The sequence below is a fragment of the Mytilus edulis genome, chromosome 10 (assembly GCF_963676685.1).
Source record: "Mytilus edulis chromosome 10, xbMytEdul2.2, whole genome shotgun sequence".
In the NCBI taxonomy this organism is placed as follows: Eukaryota; Metazoa; Mollusca; class Bivalvia; order Mytilida; family Mytilidae; genus Mytilus; species Mytilus edulis.
This window is the reverse complement of record NC_092353.1, coordinates 82,410,648-82,429,505: the sequence shown is the minus strand read 5'-3', so window position 1 is coordinate 82,429,505 and position 18,858 is coordinate 82,410,648. Positions and strand designations below refer to the sequence as shown.

The 18,858-nt window shown below is 31.7% G+C and overlaps 1 long non-coding RNA gene across 2 annotated transcripts; it reads right to left on the bottom strand.

Moving 5' to 3' along the window:
* Nucleotides 1–10,825: 10,825 nt before the first annotated feature.
* On the bottom strand, nt 10,826–18,380 carry LOC139492033 (uncharacterized). Of its 2 annotated transcripts, XR_011656695.1 has the most exons (5): nt 17,183–18,380; nt 15,042–15,171; nt 13,862–14,337; nt 12,792–12,912; nt 10,826–11,477 (listed from the first exon to the last, which is right to left on the bottom strand). It is a non-coding gene; the product is annotated as an uncharacterized lncRNA (long non-coding RNA). The 2 variants fall into 2 exon arrangements; XR_011656694.1 differs by lacking the exon at nt 12,792–12,912 and having other exon boundaries at nt 17,183–18,375.
* Between the last annotated feature and the right edge of the window lie 478 nt (nt 18,381–18,858).

The following is an 18,858-nucleotide window of genomic DNA, read 5'->3' as shown; positions in this document are numbered from 1 at the left end:
CTATTCAACATTTTTTTCTCTATCTAGAAAGGTTTTGCAAAAGACGAAATGTTTAATCGAAACGCCATGAATACAGATTTTCTTTGAAAGACGAACCCAAATGTTAGTTATGTAAGCACAATAAATTATCCTCTAAGAATTCTGTATTTTTTTCTTCCTTATTCATGAACGTCTTGAACTCGATTTTTCTCACAAATTTCACTTGTCGTGAATAGTAACACAAGTATTTATGTATTTCTCTGTCCTGAGTGTTCTTGCATTTATTTTTACTGTATTCCTATTATGTAATGTTGTCATTTTAGCGGTAAATTTAACATTGCCATAAAGCGCGAGGTTTGGGTAGCCACAAAACCAGGTTCTTAAAATGTCCTGTACCAAGTCAGGAATATGGTTGTTGTTATCTAATAGTTCGTTTCTGTGTATGTTGCATTGTCCTTTGTTTTTTGTTGCACTTCAGTGTTTCTGCTGTTTCGTTGTTTTCCTCTTTAAGTTGATGTGTTTCCCTCGGTTTTAGTTCGTTAGCCGGATTTGTTTTCTCTCAACCGATTTATAACTTTTGAACAGCGGTAAACTACTGTTGCCTTTATTTAGTAGTAGGATATGAAATCCTTTCCTTCAAGAATTAGTGTACCTTTTTTGTCCGCAATTCTATAATCGATTACATCGATTACAAATGTTAACTTTACACTATTCTATCAACAGAAAATCATTTGATCCAATTGTTAAAATTCATATTTGTTATATTAAGGCAAGTAAACATAATTTGATTATTGTGATAATGATTATGACGGGCTGCGTAACGTCCAGCCCCAAATTGATTTCACGACAAGAACATGTTAATGTTATATGAATATTAACCCTGCATTGTAATAGCGCTGAGCTGGATTTTATTGTGCTAGTTCACAAGGACACATTTTTCTGACTGCGAGCCGACCAATCTTTGTTCTTTCTCCTAAATGCCGCATGCTATAATGAGGTGTAGCTACAAATACCAATTTTAAAGTGGTTGATTTCGATCAATCGGAGTTCAAATCCACGACTTCCCGCACTCAAGGCAATCACGCTAGCACAATACACGTTTTATAAACAACATTTGTTTGGGTTTTTTTCACAACAATAAAAAAGCATATATTCATTAAAATTTCATAAAACAACAAAATCATTCAAGGCAAGTATGTGAAAAACACACAACTCATTAACAAACAAACAACTTGCAATCGAATTGTGTAACATCCAAAATATAAATGAGAACACCTGATTGATTATACCTTAAGTGGATTATAATGATTATAAACGACTAGCGAATTGTGCAATACTATCTAAATCACTAGCATTTAATTTGTAATACAAGTAGATAATCACTTCCCATCAATACTATGAAAAACTAAAGAGAAACACAATTATTGGTCAACAAATTGTCTCCATTAAGTAATTTTCTCAATTATATATAATCTGTAAACAAATAAAGACAAACTCCTATAGTTCTTCATTTATAATGAAGTATCCTTTAATCATGTTTCGTTTTAAGCCAGAACGAGACAGGTGAAATAAATCAAGTATTAATCAACAAAGAATTTAACAAACTATGCTTTCGATACTGATTCAAATTACAAACTGGAATGATATGATTTGGTAACAGAAAGATAGTAAAATTCATCGAATTCAAAAATAAAGAAAGGTACTTCAAAAGGTGTCAACAAGTATAAACATTAACAAATAACAATATACACAGATGTGTTGATCGACCATGAGAATGTAACTCACTATGTTATAACTGCATTGATGCAACTCGAATTATTAACCTATGCAAAATATATCAACCTAAAATTTGTTGTCAAAGTATTCAGGCCAATATTGTATAATTCTCGTTTCGTATCAGACATGGTTTTGGTAGGAAAGTAGTTGAAATATTTTCTTTTTAGAGAGTCGACATGCATTTTTGCCTGATTTTCGGAACGTTCAAACACCTCTTATCATAATTAAAATCGTTAAAAATTATTTTGCTTTTGACAAGAAAAATGAATCTTTTTTATATGTGGCATTATCTTCTTGAGATATAAGTGAAGGACCCCAAGTTATATTTTGATTTCTCCCTTGATCCAAAAACAGGTGAACAAGTGGCTAAGGAAAACATTTTGAATATGTATGTTATATATATATTTCAAGAGATACTTGAAAAAAACACAAGTTATATTCAGTGTATAACATGAACATACAAATGCTTACAGAATTCTTCGGCTTTGAAAGAGAACACAAAAAAAAAATATAATACATGTTGGAAATTAAAGCGTTCAATAAGTATTTATACTTCATCAAATATTTTCTAATTCACATGTGAATCTTTGGAAAGATAATAAGAATACACATTATACACAATGAAATCAGAATGACGGGAAATGTTTCTGTGATACCGTGGATACATTACCAAATAAAAACTCCATGAACAATATTCTTTTCTCAATCCACAACAATGTTATGATTGCCATATACAAAGTATCAATTATACATTATATACGTGGTTGTAAAGTGGTGGTTTTAGAGTAAGAATCCTCTTCAGGGGTCTGTACTTACATGATATAAAATATGAATTAGTTTCTCCTGTCAATATGAATTCCCTTTAATATAACATACTCTTCTAAACCTCAATGAACAATATAACGAGGGTGACATATGTAGCAGGACTGACTGACCTTTCGTAAGTATCATGGTGAAATTGCTGAGTCTTTTTTCTTTATATGTTGTGTTTTGTAGACTTATGTCAAATATGCATTCAATAAAAGAAGTAAGCATACATCTGCAATGACTTTTGTGCTCATAAAATGTTGTTCTTGATAACAATTTATAAGGTATTTCTAAAATCAAAAGTGAGCAAAGATAAAGTAGACCCTCAACGTATTATTGACAATACTACTGACATCATGGTTGTATTTGCAAAAAAAACAAAGTCAGCACTGTCACCCACACTTTTTTTTCAAATTGTTAAAACAGTTGTATCGCTTTAAATTCAGACCCCCATCTACCTCAAAGCAGAGTGTAAGTTACATCGTGGTAGTAGTACTGACACCATATTTATTTGTAATATAAGGAAACAAATGGTATTCGTATCTTGTGTAATGGCAGTAAATATGAAACGGCTTAAATTTATAATATATTATTCTGTACTAGTAGACAATAAAGACTGGATAGAAAAAACTACATGCTAAATGAAATATATAAATATTTATTTTTATAAACAAAAATGGCCTTTTTTGGTCATGTAGCTCTTGTATAGTTGGAAAAACAAATTATCATTCATGAACTGGTCATTTTTGGTGGATTTTGAATGGGTATGCCATGAGATAAAGCGTTCAACTTAATACATATTATCCAGGGATGTATATGAATAATTCATCAAAATCAACCATTAACGAAAAAAACACTTTCCATAATCCAGGGAAATTTCTTCCATATCAAATAGAAATATCCAAAAAATCTACAGAAAGACTCATAACAAACTTTGACACAACATCAGACCTGACGTAATTAAAAAGGTAATTGCAATTACCTGAAATTAATTACAAAGAACGTATTTCAATGTAATGTGTAATTCAGCATATTTTCAATTACATGAAAGTAATTAATTATATGGCTTTTTTTGCCATGGAATTACTTTCTATAAATTTAGGTATTTGAACAACATGAGGTAAAACTCGTAAGAAAAATATCACAGTATAAGATACTTGTCTTGTTATTTGTTATTTCCGTTTTCTTTCATTCCATATTTTGATCCTTTTTTTGTTTGTTTCTGTTTATCCTATTAATCATTTGGCTGCTACAGACACTGACAATACATAAGATATACAGGTAGTCATTGATTAAATAAATGTGGTATAAAAAGGTCAGATTATAATTTTGATTACTAGTAAATGGGAAAAAAGAAGCAAAGGATATCAAAGGGACATGCAAACTCACAAGTCGAAAATAAACTGACAACGCAATGGCTAAAATAGAAACACAAACACCATCAAAAACTGGTGATGTCAGTTGCTCCGGAAGGGTAAGCAGATCCTGCTCCACATATGGTACTCGTCGTGTTGCTTAAGTAAAAACCCGGTGATATGTCTTATTCATAAGGTTACATTTAGGGGAAGGGGACAAGATTGTAGAAAAGTTCCCGATATCAATATTTGTAATAAAACAATGGCAAACATGTTAGTGTAGCCCATGCCAGAAATATCAATCATGTCAATAAATCATTATATTTCGTTGAAACATGATAAGCTGGAAGATCAAATTTTCCTGTCTTATTCAATTATTCATCTATTAAATCATTCTGAATTTTGATCAATTCTTCGTAAGATTTACAGTGACTTAATGGTTTGTGTGCAGTAACTTGATTGTTTGTGTAATAGTGACTTGGTGGTTTGTAAAACAGCGACTTGATGGTTTGTGTAACAGTGAGTTGATGGTTTGTGTAACAGTGAGTTGTTGTTTGTTTAACAGTGATTTGATTGTTTGTTTTCCAGTGACTGGCTTGTTTGTGTTACAATGACTTGATTGTTTGTGTTAAAATAAAATTGAGAATAAAAAACAGGGAATGTGTCTAAAAAACAACAACCCGACCAAAGAGCAGAAAACAGCATAAGGCCACCAAAGGGTCTTCAACACAGTGAAAAATACCTAAAATGGAGGCGGGCCCCATCGGGCCCATATAACAAATGTGTACTAGTTCAGTGAAAATGGACAGCAAATTAAACTTCAAAACATATAAATGAACTAAGATTAAAAAACAACAATTTACAAGACTAACAGAGGACCCGTGCTCATGACTTGGGGCAGGCGCAAAATTGCGACGGGGTTAACCATAAATTGGCAGATCTCATGCGCCCCCCCCCCCTATTCCTCTAGCCAATGTAGAACAAAAAAACACACATCGTATTGATAGTAAAACTCAGTTTTAAAAGGTCCGATGTCAGAATAGGTAACAAAAGAAACTAAGCATAAGCAAAATGACAATGATACATAAATTTACAAAGGACTACTAAACGGGTGTCATTCGGTTTTTCGAGAGAAATTATCATGAAAAAAACTGACGATGGTCAGGTATTACGATTGACTCGTGAAAGCTCTGGTATAGGATCGTGATGGAAATCTAATCGGGAGGACATATGAAAAGTCAGTAAATAATCTAAGTAATTAACTATACGGACAAATTTACAACAAAATAAAACTGTCTGTCAAAATGGTTCAACATTATGATCAGTATATGAGAAAATCCAGGTTTAAAAGTATATTGTTTTTAAAAAACTACAAAAAGGCAGATTGCTCCTCGACATTTCAATGACATTGAAAATGTGAACAAACATGATTTTTTTCATAATTCGAATGACTAAACAACTTTTCTAAAACAAAAGTCATTCCATTTGGATGAATCAAATGGTTCTCAAAGTTATTTTGTGTGAGTATAATCAGAAATTTTGTAAACAAAGAAATATTTACACAAAATTGATATTTTTGATCGTGAAAGATCACCTACCACTTTTTGAAGATCCTAAAAAGGATCGTAAAAGATCTGATGCTACGAAGACGTTTAAATCATTCTTCAATTATATGATAGTTTATGTTTGCTATTAGCATAGACAAAAACAAGATGTGCATGTCCGATCTGGATCTCTTTTGTTGGTGAATAGGGCTGTAATCGTGCAATGCCATTGGATCTAATTATCTCTCCTGTTTCGTAGCGAGTACAATTAAATTTGATACTATCCACCAATGTGCGTGTATTGTTTTTATCCTACAATTTACACCCGGCACTTTAGTTGTTAAAATCCATTAATCTCTAATTTTTCAAAGAAATCGAAATGGGTTAAACGTGGACCACAACGATGACCCCAAAGTGAACTGTTCCACAAAAATAAATATCGACATTATCGCTTGCTCAAGATATAAGTGGGATAACAAGAGATTTTATTTGTACAAGTTCAAATGATGCATAAAATTATTTGTGAACATGTTATTTGTATGATAGTTTGCTGATTGCAGGATAAAAATTGTTGATTGTCATGTGAACTACTCACTTATCAAGAATTATGGGATTACTTGTGCATATGGGATCCTATATTTTATATGTCCGTCAAACAGGATTCACCTGACCTCGACCGTGCCTCATTTCATGGATCAAGGTTTAGTTTTGTGGTCAAGTCCGTATCGCGGATTCGTTAAGCTATAGGGTAACTGTATGTGATGTAAGTTATATTTGTAAGCTGTACATGTTCGACTAGAAAGGTTTCAACTAATCTTGAACTCGTTTGATCATGCATCACTGGGCAATGTTTATTTCATGAGGTTTGGTCTTTTGCTTATATACCTGTATGCTATAGGGCCACTGTGTGTATGGTGTATATGTCTGATTGCATGTTTCATATATGACGTTGACCTAATTTTCATGGTCCATAGGTTTTTGTTAAGTATTCATGGTTTTGTCAATTTATTAGATACTAAAAGCAATAGTTCAATTGTATTTGATATATTGAATGATAGTAAGATGTCTATGTCTGGATGTCGGTCAGGGTTCATATGCTTCCGACCTTATGTTCCGAATTCATTGGCCAAACATACTTTAGTTTCCAAAGTACTGTAAGCATCAGAACCACTATATTTGGTGAGTTGTTTAAATCGGTCTGTATGGCATGGTTCATCTAACCTTGACCCTTTTTTGATGGATCATTGATAACCTTAAGCGTATGTGACACTTCTATTAAAATCCTTAATATTACAGACGTTTAACATATATACCATCATAAGTAAGCAGACGAGACATTTCAGCATTTGCGCTCTGGTATTCTTTAGTCTGTAATATATAGTTATATTATTTGCAATCATTCCACATCTGCTACGTTGTATATAAAGATACATAAAACTTAATAAAGTACTGTAACACATAATTTTGGTTATCGTTCAATCTCAAATTGTTAAAGAAATATGCTGTTTTCGCTATTATATATGGTACATGATTAACTATTTGTGTTTAAACGTTGCATACCCATATTATTGGCTAAATAGTGATGATTAGTAGATAGGTCTGCCTGAATTGTACTAGACCGAATCTCAGAGCTGAATTTTTCACACGCGAACTGAAAAAGGTATGATATCGCTGGACATGCCAATGCAGATTCAGTAAAAGTTGTAACAATTGAGAATAAAACTTAATCGGTTAAATTACAGTTCAACCTGGACATCCTAGTCGTAAAGCTATTGTGAAAAGACGGAACAAACAATTATGATAATTAGAAATAACGTTATCTTTGTACTTTTTTAGTTTGTGTCAGGACAGCCACAATAACTTTGTCAATATTGTCATACTATGTATTCACAAACGACACTCCACGTAACTGAAAGTAACAACCCTTACAAAAAACAATTGCGTACACATGCATATATTTCCAAGGCGGATGCATTTAAAGATACATATATACATTCACTTTTCGACAATTTATGCCCGTGGAGGTTCTTCTTATTTGGAAAGCAACTTATTTAGATACGTTTTCACATATTTTATTTACTTTCGAGATAAAGTGTTGAATTAAAAAAAAAATGAAAGCTTTAATGTTCGTTATACGCTTCAACCAGTTACAAGTATATCAATTGATAAAAGAAATATTGTTTTCTGATTAGACAGTCTGGTCACGCCTTATCTTTCACGATCTAAATAATGCGTTGCCTAATCTTTTCCGATCAAGTTTGATGAAGAATCAACAACATTCAAGGTTTTCATAAACAAATGAACGGTTTAAAGGGAAAAGCATACTTTTATTTCATTGTACTATCGGACACACCAAAGATTAAGTTTCCAATATATCATGATATATTGGAATGTGACCATTATAGGTACAAAAAGCGTGTAATGAATCCCATAGACATGTATTGCGCTTTTTTCGTTTTCTTGTAATGTACTGCATATTTTCTTTATCTTGATGCACAGTATTGTTGAGAAATTTGAATCATTTGACAAACATATTTTTTTCGGATTTGTACCTCGTTTTTAAAATTCAGCGATTTTATCACAGATTTTGAAGTAAAATTTACATTTAATTACATGCACGATCCGATACGAAATCTTTCACGATCCAATCGCAAAGCTTGACCACCGTTAGGTATTCTTTCACGATCCTTTTTCTCGATAAACCGAATGACACCCGTGTACTAGCAGTTACTGACATGCCAACTCTAGGCCTCAGTTAAACTGATTGAAAGATTATGTCTTCATTATATAAAATTCAAGCTCAATCCCTCCCGTTATCATACCATCATAAAATATATGAGAAGAACATAACTCGTAATATGAGGAAGGCGCTACCTTTAATGCCAGCTTTATACTAAGACTATACTATATCCTATATATTGATTGGTTGTTGGTTGTTTAACGTCCAGTGGCAAATATTTCATGTCTGTTCAGGACGAATGTCCTAGGCTACATAAACATACAGTTTTTATCTAAAATAAAATTATAAGTTCAGATGGAAAATGTTTAGGGAATGATTATTGAACTTCATAAGGCAGGAGGGGGTTATGGTATTTTTCCTAAAAATATAGATTCCTACACTGCAACAAGTGTATTACGATATTTCTCCACTCGAGACAGTTAAATTTTATTATTTAAAGCTCGAGGCTTGCCGAGCTCTTTAAATAACTAAAATTTAAATGTCGAGAGTGGAGAAATATCGTAATACACGAGTTATAGTGTCGGCATCTGTTTCTCTAATGATTTTTATCCTTCTTTTTCAAAAAATTTCAGAAACTTATGTTCTTTATATGCGACGTCATCAGGCATTGCCGCCTTTTTTCATGGCGTCACAATAGGAAAATTCAGAAGAAAACAAAAACATTTAGACGTCATAATCAAATTTCGACTAATAATTTGCCGAGAACAGATTTTTCACTAGTGAGGAGAAATATTTTTCTCACACCGGTCAGGAAATGTGAAAATAGCACAAACATTAGAGAAAGTATATTCTTATTCCCAAATTGATGAAAAAATAAATCTGTTCAAGCAGAGGACAAAAAAAATATTTTGAATCCAGATCTTCACCAAAAATGATTTTATCTTTCAGATATGCAAAATAAATTTAACTTTTATATATCTAAAAATATTTAAAACTTCCCAATCCGCACAGGTAAGTCTGTACACAGTAGATTTTTGGGTGATAATACGACTGTATTTGCCAATTTGTTATGATAAACCTTAATATTAGTGTTAAATTTTGACTAAATAATTTTAATTGATAGCGATGAAGGGGTTGAGTGAAAAAATCAGACTCGAACGAAAAACCACTCATATTCCTGATCATCTTCAGTTTGTTAGTTCTACATCAATTTCATGTCCTAATTCAGAGTCAGTTTTATGACATTTCTTGAATATTTGTTTTTTTGTTAGCTCACTTTTCAAGTTTTAATATGACAGCAAAATAAAATTGAGAATGGAAATGGGAAATACAAGCATGTCAAAAATTTGCTTTCGAGTAACGCTTAATAGTTGTTTTCAACACATTTGGTTTCAAGACGATAACTTTAGTATAAGTGAGTATATATAGATGCAACAAATACTGATTTGGCAGGAGATGCACACAAAATAGGATGTTTTAATTATGTTATCTGTAATTTGTGCATTTGTCCTATGATGTTCGACCTGTTGATACTGTTTATAATGCTTTTTTGTTATTTTTTTATTTATATGGATCTTGTCTGTACACCAGCTTTGATTTGATTATTTGTAATATCTTCAATTTTTCAATTATTCTTACAACATTTGTATAAACTTCAAGATCATAAAAAAAAACGTTTTTTTATTAAAGTGAACATTGATTGGTTAAATATTTCTCAGTCATGTCCTGTGTTTGAATTTGTTTGTTAGCTTTTTGGTCATGAATGTTTGTCTCTAATATTTAATTAACTGTGCATTTGTATTCAGATATCGCAGATCAAATTTATTCGTTCATTGTTTAATCATAGGTTTTTTGATTGAGTTAAGTCTGCCAATTGATATTTTATCGTATGTTTTTCTTTGTTGTGATGTTATGCTATTGTTGCAGAAAAAGGGAGAAGGTTTGGATCCATTAAAACGTTTAATCCCGCTGCAAATGTTTGCACCTGTCCTAAGTCAGGAATCTGATGTTCAGTAGTTGTCGTTTGTTTATGTAATATATACGTGTTTCTCGTTTCTCGTTTTGTTTATATAGATTAGACCGTTGGTTTTCCCGTTTGAATGGTTTTACACTAGTAATTTTGGGGCCCTTTATAGCTTGTTGTTCGGTGTGAGCCAAGGCTCCGTGTTGAAGGCCGTACTTTAACCTATAATGGTTTACTTTTTAAATTGTTATTTGTATGGAGAGTTGTCTCATTGGCACTCACACCACATCTTCCTATATCTACTTCTTCACAATGTTGACATGAGTATCATGATAAAGAAAATATATTTGGTAAGTATATTCACAATTGACATGCGCCAGTGCGAGGCAAAAGGATCTTCTTTCCCTTTAATTCCTAAAATTGGACATGATTTTATTTCTCACAGAAACACGTGAGTTATTTGGTAAATAAAACACTTGTCATTGTTTAAAACTATCAGTAATAAAAATTAAGTTTAGCCTTTTTGAATGTTTCACTGATTGTGTGAGAATTTTAACAGAAAATGTACAAAACACTTGATGAAATTGCAGCAGCATTATCTGCAGATTTATTGATAACTTTCCTCACTATACTACACATTCACAAGGATATAAAACGGACTGCAATAAATTTTGATACTCTGCAATTTTCATTCTCAAAATGATTGTGGCTAAGTTTTGGTTAAATTTGACTCAGTAGTTTCAGAGGAGAAGATTTTTGTAAAAGTTAACAACGATGTCGACGGAGACGAACAAAGGACGAGGAACGCCAAGTGATGAGAAAAGCTCACTTGGCCTTGTGGGCCAGGTGAGCTAAAAAAGCAATGAAAATTCTTTGATTGCAGCAGTTAAGTTAAAATTTAACCTTAAATAGTGACAAACGTTAATGACTGATGAATAAAACTGAAAGTGCAATGCAATGTGATATATGTGGAAATGCCAATGTAAAAAAAACCTGCATGTTTAACCCAGCCACATTATCTATGCATGTGCCTATCCCAAGTCAGGAGCCTGTAATCAGTGGTTTGTTTATGTGTTACAGATTTGTTTTTTGTTCATTTTTATATTTAAATAAGGTCGTTAGTTTTCTATTTTTAATATTCAGACTGGTTACATTTGTGTACCTTCTAATACTTTGAGAGTATTTAAAACAAGCTGCCATGCATCTTTACTAAAGTAGGTCTTCGCTGAAGTTTGTGTTTCAGGACATATTAAACAGAATATCTGTATGACTCAACAGATTTTCTGGCTTTGTTTCCACTTCTTCTTCAATCACAAACAGTACAGACTGTGCTCTTAAAACAGCATCTAGATCAGCCATATGATGTAAAAAGCCTGAAAAATTAAGATCTAACTATGTAGTTGAAACTTTTAATAAAATTTAGAAAAAGAGGCCATCAATAGGATGTGCTATTTCAAACCAACACTGAATTCAAAAGTCCTCCAGGGGCAGGTAGGAAAAAGTGGATATGACATTTGAAATCATGCAAATGGTTTAATCATTCAAAACAAATAAAACTTAACCTTAAATTGTGAAAAAAAACGTTAATGACTGATGAATGAAACTGAAAGTGCAATGCAATGTGATATATGTGGAAATGCCAATGTAAAAAAAACTTTGCATGTTTCACCCAGCCACATTATCTATGCATGTGCCTATCCCAAGTCAGGAGCCTGTAATCAGTGGTTGTCGTTTCGTTTGTTTATGTGTTACATATTTGTTTTTTGTTCATTATTATATTTAAATAAGGTCATTAGTTTTCTTGTTTGAATTGTTTTACATTAATATTGTCATATCGGGGCCTTTTATAGCTGACTATGCAGTATTGGCTTTGCTCATTGTTGAAGCCCATATTTTTGTCTCTTGTGGACAGTTGTCTGATTTGCAATCATACCACATTTTCTTTTTTTCTTTTTTTATATATAACAATATCATTAGTGGTTCCCCTTTAACAGCTTATATCTACAGTTTTCACATTGGAAATAAGTTTTTTTGAAGAATATTATACTTTTTCACATAAAAATAGACTGTCCATTTCAAACATACTTTTTAAGACAACTAATTTCTTTCAATGGCCACTTTTGTCCTAGCTGACAAAATTGGAATCAACCATATTTCCTATTTTCAATCCCTTGGTTTGACCTTATGGTTGTACAGTCACAAACAAACTAAAATTGGAAGAACAAGAATGTGTCCAAAGTACACGGATGCCCCACTCGCACTATAATTTTCCATGTTCAATGGACCATGAAATTGGGTAAAAAATCTAATGTGGCATAAAAATTAGGAATATCATACCATAGGAAACATGTGTACTAAGTTTCAAGTTGATTGGACTTCAACATCATCAAAAACTACCTTGACCGAAAAATTTAACCTGAAACTCACACTTTCATTTTCAATACCTCAACACCATAACTCCTGAACTGTTAAGGTAAACATTGCCTCTATTGAACTAGACATCCATTTTGTCATCAGTAGCAACATTTTTGAAAAAAACTTTTTTTTTTGTCAAATGTATTACATTTAAGAGACATTTATAAACTTAAACAATCCATTCTTTTTAAACTAACAAAAGTAATGGGAATTGTATCATATAAAATCTGCTTCAATGGTTTCAAGTTCAATGTTCAGTTGAATAACATTACCTTTGTCTATCAAGGTGATCTTTCTACTTTTTGTTCAGCAGATCTTTTTAACAGCATCTTTTATTTTATGCATTTCTATTTTAACTTTCATGCATATGTTACAAGGATTTATATTCTTTGTCTAAAAGATCAAAAGTATTATAAGGTAAATGAGATTTTTCAATCAGATATGACAAGGTTTTGGATTTGAATAGCCTGCATCACTCATCTGTAATATTTTGAGTATCAATGATAATATTTTTGCTATTTAATGATTACAAATATGCACACGCTGTTTTCATTTTCTTGAAATTATAGTTTTAACAAATGAATAGGAACATTTGTCGAACGGCAAATCATTAGAATTGTTTTTGACAAATGTTGGAATTAAAATAGCTACACTTTAACATGTCAGTGTTGCAAATATTGAAAGACAATTATCCACGCATGACTGAAGGAACATGGGCTAAATAATCTCTATAGAAAAGAGATGTGCCAATGCTAATACAACTACTGGTCTGAGAACACAATTAATTCGTAGTGCATTTCTTTTAGAACATTGATGAAAATTGAAAAAATCCTACCTGCGCTTTCTCAATGAAATTTTTACAGTGTGTTGTACTACTTTTGGGACAAATTATATTAAAATTATAGAAAACTTCATCGCCTCTAACTCAAAATATGGACAATTTTGTGTTTAGGGTGTCTTGAAATCTTTTAACAGCTTCCAAAGTGCTAATTTTTAACCTTTTTTCAGCTGGACCAAATCACTACTTTCTTGTAAAATTCTGGACCCAAATTTTTTACAGTGTAATTTCACCCCCTACTTACAATTTGAGGCATTAAACATGGAGAAATAAATTGGAAGGGGTATAAAAATTATTGGCAAGTAACCCACTGTTAACACTAGGGACTATATTAATCAAGGGACGACAATTGTGGTCTCGGACCAACTTACCAAATCCCATTGACTTATCACAAGTAGTTGCCTTTAAACAAATCTAAACACAAACTAATACATGTAAACTAAGCAAAATTTCAAAGTCAATATTCTTCTGACAGAAATAAAAGAGAAGCAAAAACAGACAAACCTGAATCAAAGTTGGATGGTCTGTGTATCAAAGTGCATGTAATAGTGACATGAATTAGACTTGGTACATGTACATCAAGGTGTTGCAAGGTGATTGGATGAACAGTGTCACATAAATATTTTAGGATTGATGATCTTTGCTCCTAAGTAAAATTCCTAGTTTTATCAGCATAGTCCTCACAACTATTCGCGGGGTATCCTACTTTTGGCATTAATTTAATGTAGTTGAACAATTTTGAATATATTTCAAAATATCGAGATGCATATTGCTTCTATCCAGCATTAATTTTGAAAATTCGCCTTTAGTAAATTTCTGTGCTTGATCTGACGTATTTTCGGGACAACATAAGAGGTTTTTGTGTTGTTTGTCCTTTGTTGATGAGTTTCATCAATCTTTTGTACATTAGTTGATTTTGTTTCAGAATTGTCTTTTCTTTTAGGAGGTTCCTCTTTACATAAATTTCTGATGATTTCCCCCTACAAATAAATTTAGATCTTTAGATACATTAAAATTGTAGAAAAAAATTTAGAAACGTTAAATGGAACAAACATTATAATGATAGTTTATGACTGAATATAGATCTTTACAAATCTTTAGGTTGTAATAGTGATGTTGGGTTTCCTCTCTTCTTCATTTAAACCCACATACAAGTTTATAGATAACACTTACAGGTTACATCTTCATACTCTGAACATAATGCAAATCATCTGAGAAATAAATATTGTTGAAGCGCAGCAAAATGTGTAGTATACATTGTATCAACAGAATTTATGAGAAAGTTTTAAGTTTTAAGAATTTTCAATTATGAAAATAATGCAAAGTTCATTTGTGTAATCTGAATGTTATTCTTCTCTTGTGTGATTTTTTCATAATGTTGAGCTTCAATATACATAATATATAGATTTGAAAACAATATCTACATTTATTTCAGTGTTTTTGTTTTTTACTCTGTAAATGTTATATAATAACAATTTCTTACATATTTAAAGAGGTTAACATCGTAAGCTGTAGGACTGTTTTTTCCTGAGGCCCATAAGAATATACATGTATTACTTAGGTGTACACACATTTTTATATCAATTTGTAGTCCTTATTCAGCTCTTTCATTTCAAAGATTAGTGCAAGAAAACTTTAAAGTTCATACCAAACTACATGTACATTATCATATCATTAACACTACCTTGGCAGCTATTTTAATTACTTTATTCTGCCATTAGCATGAAAATTGCTTGAGGACGATGTGCAGAGCTCACAATTTTTCACATTCACACTGTTATCATTTGTCACTGTACATGTACAATTTATAGCCTCTGAAAAAAAAATCTATAGTATTATCATTTACATCTACTTTACATACCTAGTACGCACATACAAATATTTTGAACATAGGCTAGCTGAATATATAAAACATACACATAACCGTCACACTATAAAAGATAAACATGATAAAGACATTTATGGACATCCATCTCTTAGTTAGGGCTTCGGTAAAAAAGCGATTTGTATAGAGTTTTGCTATTTTGCCGGTCTTATCAAGACAAACAATTTTACAAACAAGTAAGAACATCCTAACCTCAAATGTTGATGTGCTTGAAGAAAACCTCACATATAAAATGACAATACAAGTATTAATGGACAAAACAAGCATATAAACTGTTTACTGAGTCACATCTGACCTGATCTCAAAATAAAATTCCAATCAAGAAGGTCAGTGTTCCTTATACAGAATGCACGATATCAACTGGTGATGAAAGACCAAGCAAACAAAAAAGATGCATGAAGAGTGGGTCCAAGGATGGGTGTTGCAGCAATGAATAATTAAACAAACATTTGAAAATCTAGTCTACTTAATACAATTTTCAAAAGTATAATCCTTTTTATTAAATCTTAAAGTCTCAGTTAATGAATATGTGAATTAACATTAAATAAGTTGTTTTTTTCTATTTACCCTCATAATACACAGTAAATAAATTAGTGCCATATTACTTTAAAGATATAAAGGTCAATTCTTAAAGGTAAAAGACTATGAATTTAGTTTTTTTCTGAATTACGAATTATCTAAAAAGAATTTATGTAATTTATTCTGGAAGTGTTATTACATTAGATAGTACTATACCAAAATAAAACAAACTGCTTAAAGTAAAAAATCAGAAATATTCTTAACTTTGTATGTAAAAAGTCTTAAAAATCTGTAAACTTCCCATGTCAAAGTAAAAAAACTGTAAACTTCCCATGTATAAAGTCATTAAAACTTAAAGATCCTAATGTAAATAGTGAACATAAGGTTGTTGTGTTAGGATTGTTAATTAAGTTTTCCGTTTATTATTTGGTGGTGGAACTGTTCGACATACGAAAGTATGGTTATCCTTTATCTAGTCGAAGACTAAAAGATTATAGAAATCTCACCTAGTAGCCACATATATCATGTGTGTTCATGATAATTTTTTTCAATAAAATGTATTTCATATAGTCCGGAGCCGGCAACATAGCCACTGCCTTTTACTTACCTTGCTTTCGATCGGTAGTTATATCCTGCATTCCTTGTTTACTTTTATATGTATTAGTCCATATGGACTGGTGTGAAGCCTCATATAAAATCAAACTAGTTGTTATATTGTATAAAACAGAATCCCGGTCCATTAGCCCTTATTCATGTTCTATCTAGTACATGTTTGCCCTGATTATTATGTTTTGTTGTTGTCTAGTTGCATAATGTTTATTATTAGAACAAAGTATATTAAAGTTTGTTGGCAAACAATCGCTGAATATTTGTATTGACGCAACCAATTAATTATTTTCCTGTGATTTGCATAGACGAATTCTGGAATACAATGTATATCTTTATTGATATTTATTACCAATTTGATCTATTCAATCAATTTATGCATGCAGTAAAATAATAAATGACCTTTCGATAAAATATCCAAATTTCCTGATCTTTTGTAAACATATATGAAATTGTTTCACATTCAATCCAGTCACTAACTAATCCCCACTGTTACGTATATTTTAGACACGAAAAAATTTAATGAAATTAAAAATGTTTTTTCTTTCTTAATAAGTTAAGGTAGGCTGTATTATCTATTCGAAATAACATCAAACATGTGATCCAAACTTTAATTAGAAAGAAACAGATCTTACAGTCATTCTTTAAACATTGTTCAAGTATAGATTTCAATTTTTGAAACTTGTGCGCACAACTTAAAAATTGTGCCCGAAGCGCTAGCCTGACCACTACTACCTAGTCTCTAGACAAATTTTACCAAATATTGAATTTGAATATATAAAAATAAATTGATGAATTATTGTCTTCCTACTTACCAATTGATAATTGACATTTTACATTTAATTTAGAAGCGACAGAGTTATCCGGTCATTCAAGGGTTTCCTAGAATCCTATCTCTCTTGGTCTATCCATAGTCCAAAACCAATTCTGTATCTTTCGGTATATTAACTTTAGACACCAAGAAAAGTTTCTCACAACTTTTTCCTTTTAAATTATCATGCACCACAGACATAAGTTTAAAACTCGGAAACTGTTACGAATGATTGAAATATCGTGCTTAATTTTCCTCTTAATTAAACAAAACTCCACGCTTATCCTTTTAGAATCTAACACTAAATTCGTTACAGGATCAAATACTGCTACTGGGGGCAAATTTTTCTCTGTATATTCCTTCTCGCGATCTTCATTTTCGGAACTTGTTTGGCGATGAAGGTCAACCGCCTCAGTTCAAACATTTACGTCTCCAAGGTATATATCTTCAAATCAGTTCTTTTAACTGCAATGACAGACGACTTCAATGATTTGACAAAATCCTCAATATATAGAATAACTACCAACACGTCCCTTTGATGGCGATTTATTACTTTTTATTCGGGATTCTTAGGCATTTAGCGTGCCGGTTTTCAACACTTATGTACTTGATTAACCCGACGTTCATAGTAAACTAATACACAGTTTAATTGAAATGTCAAATATAATTTAGTCATTGTATGTCGAAAAGTTTATACAGTGCTGGTATCGATTGTTAAGTCGACGCAAATATATATGAACCATTATGAATAACAAACAGATGATGGGTTTATGAAGTCATCCCGTTAGTTTTGCTGTAATACAATTTGTGACCACAAAAGATCTATACAGCTCCATTAAAATCTTCCAGACATTAATGAAACTCTTAACTTGAGGCACGAACACATACATTTTGTATAAAAGGTGACATTGTGACAATTGCCAAACCTTTTAGAATACGTATTAACATTTGTACCTCCCTTTTAACGCTTTGTCAACACTTTGAGTCCGTTCATTCGTCCATCCGTCTGTCGTCCATAGATCTCTCAACTTTAAACATTTTGTCTTCTCCACTAAAACAACTACATGTAGAGAAAAATGGAAATAAACTAAGCAGTAAGTCTTTCATATAATTTGCCCATTCTGACCAGATGGCCAATCGTTGTTACTAATTAACTGACCAAATTGCAATGGCTTCCGTTAAATTTACGAAGGGATGATTTCAACTTCACCATTTGGAACTCTTGTTTTAATAGCTTCTTTTATTAACAATTGGTTGAGGCAAACTCAATGTTGACAAGGGAAACGACAGAATTATCACTTTTCCATTAATAAAGGACTTAACCTATGAACTTATGAACTGTAAAAGTGACGCTCTTCAATTACAAGTTTGATTGTGTTTTGTGGTAAAAAGTATAACGTATAAATATTGTAACATTTGGTCAAATTGTTTCAGCGAATAAGACTTTTTATTTAAAACAGCAACAGGTGCAACCTAAGGGGAAAATCTCACATTCTAGTGTGGGTCAGGTGTGCTAAACATCTGTGAAAATGATTTTTAATCAGAAATCATAAATTACTAAAAAATGATAATTACTAATTCAACGAATTTAAACCGTTCTAACCAATTAAATAATTCGTTATCACAAATTACAAAAAATGTTTTGCACTTTTTTTACACAAAAAAAACCCTATATTTCCG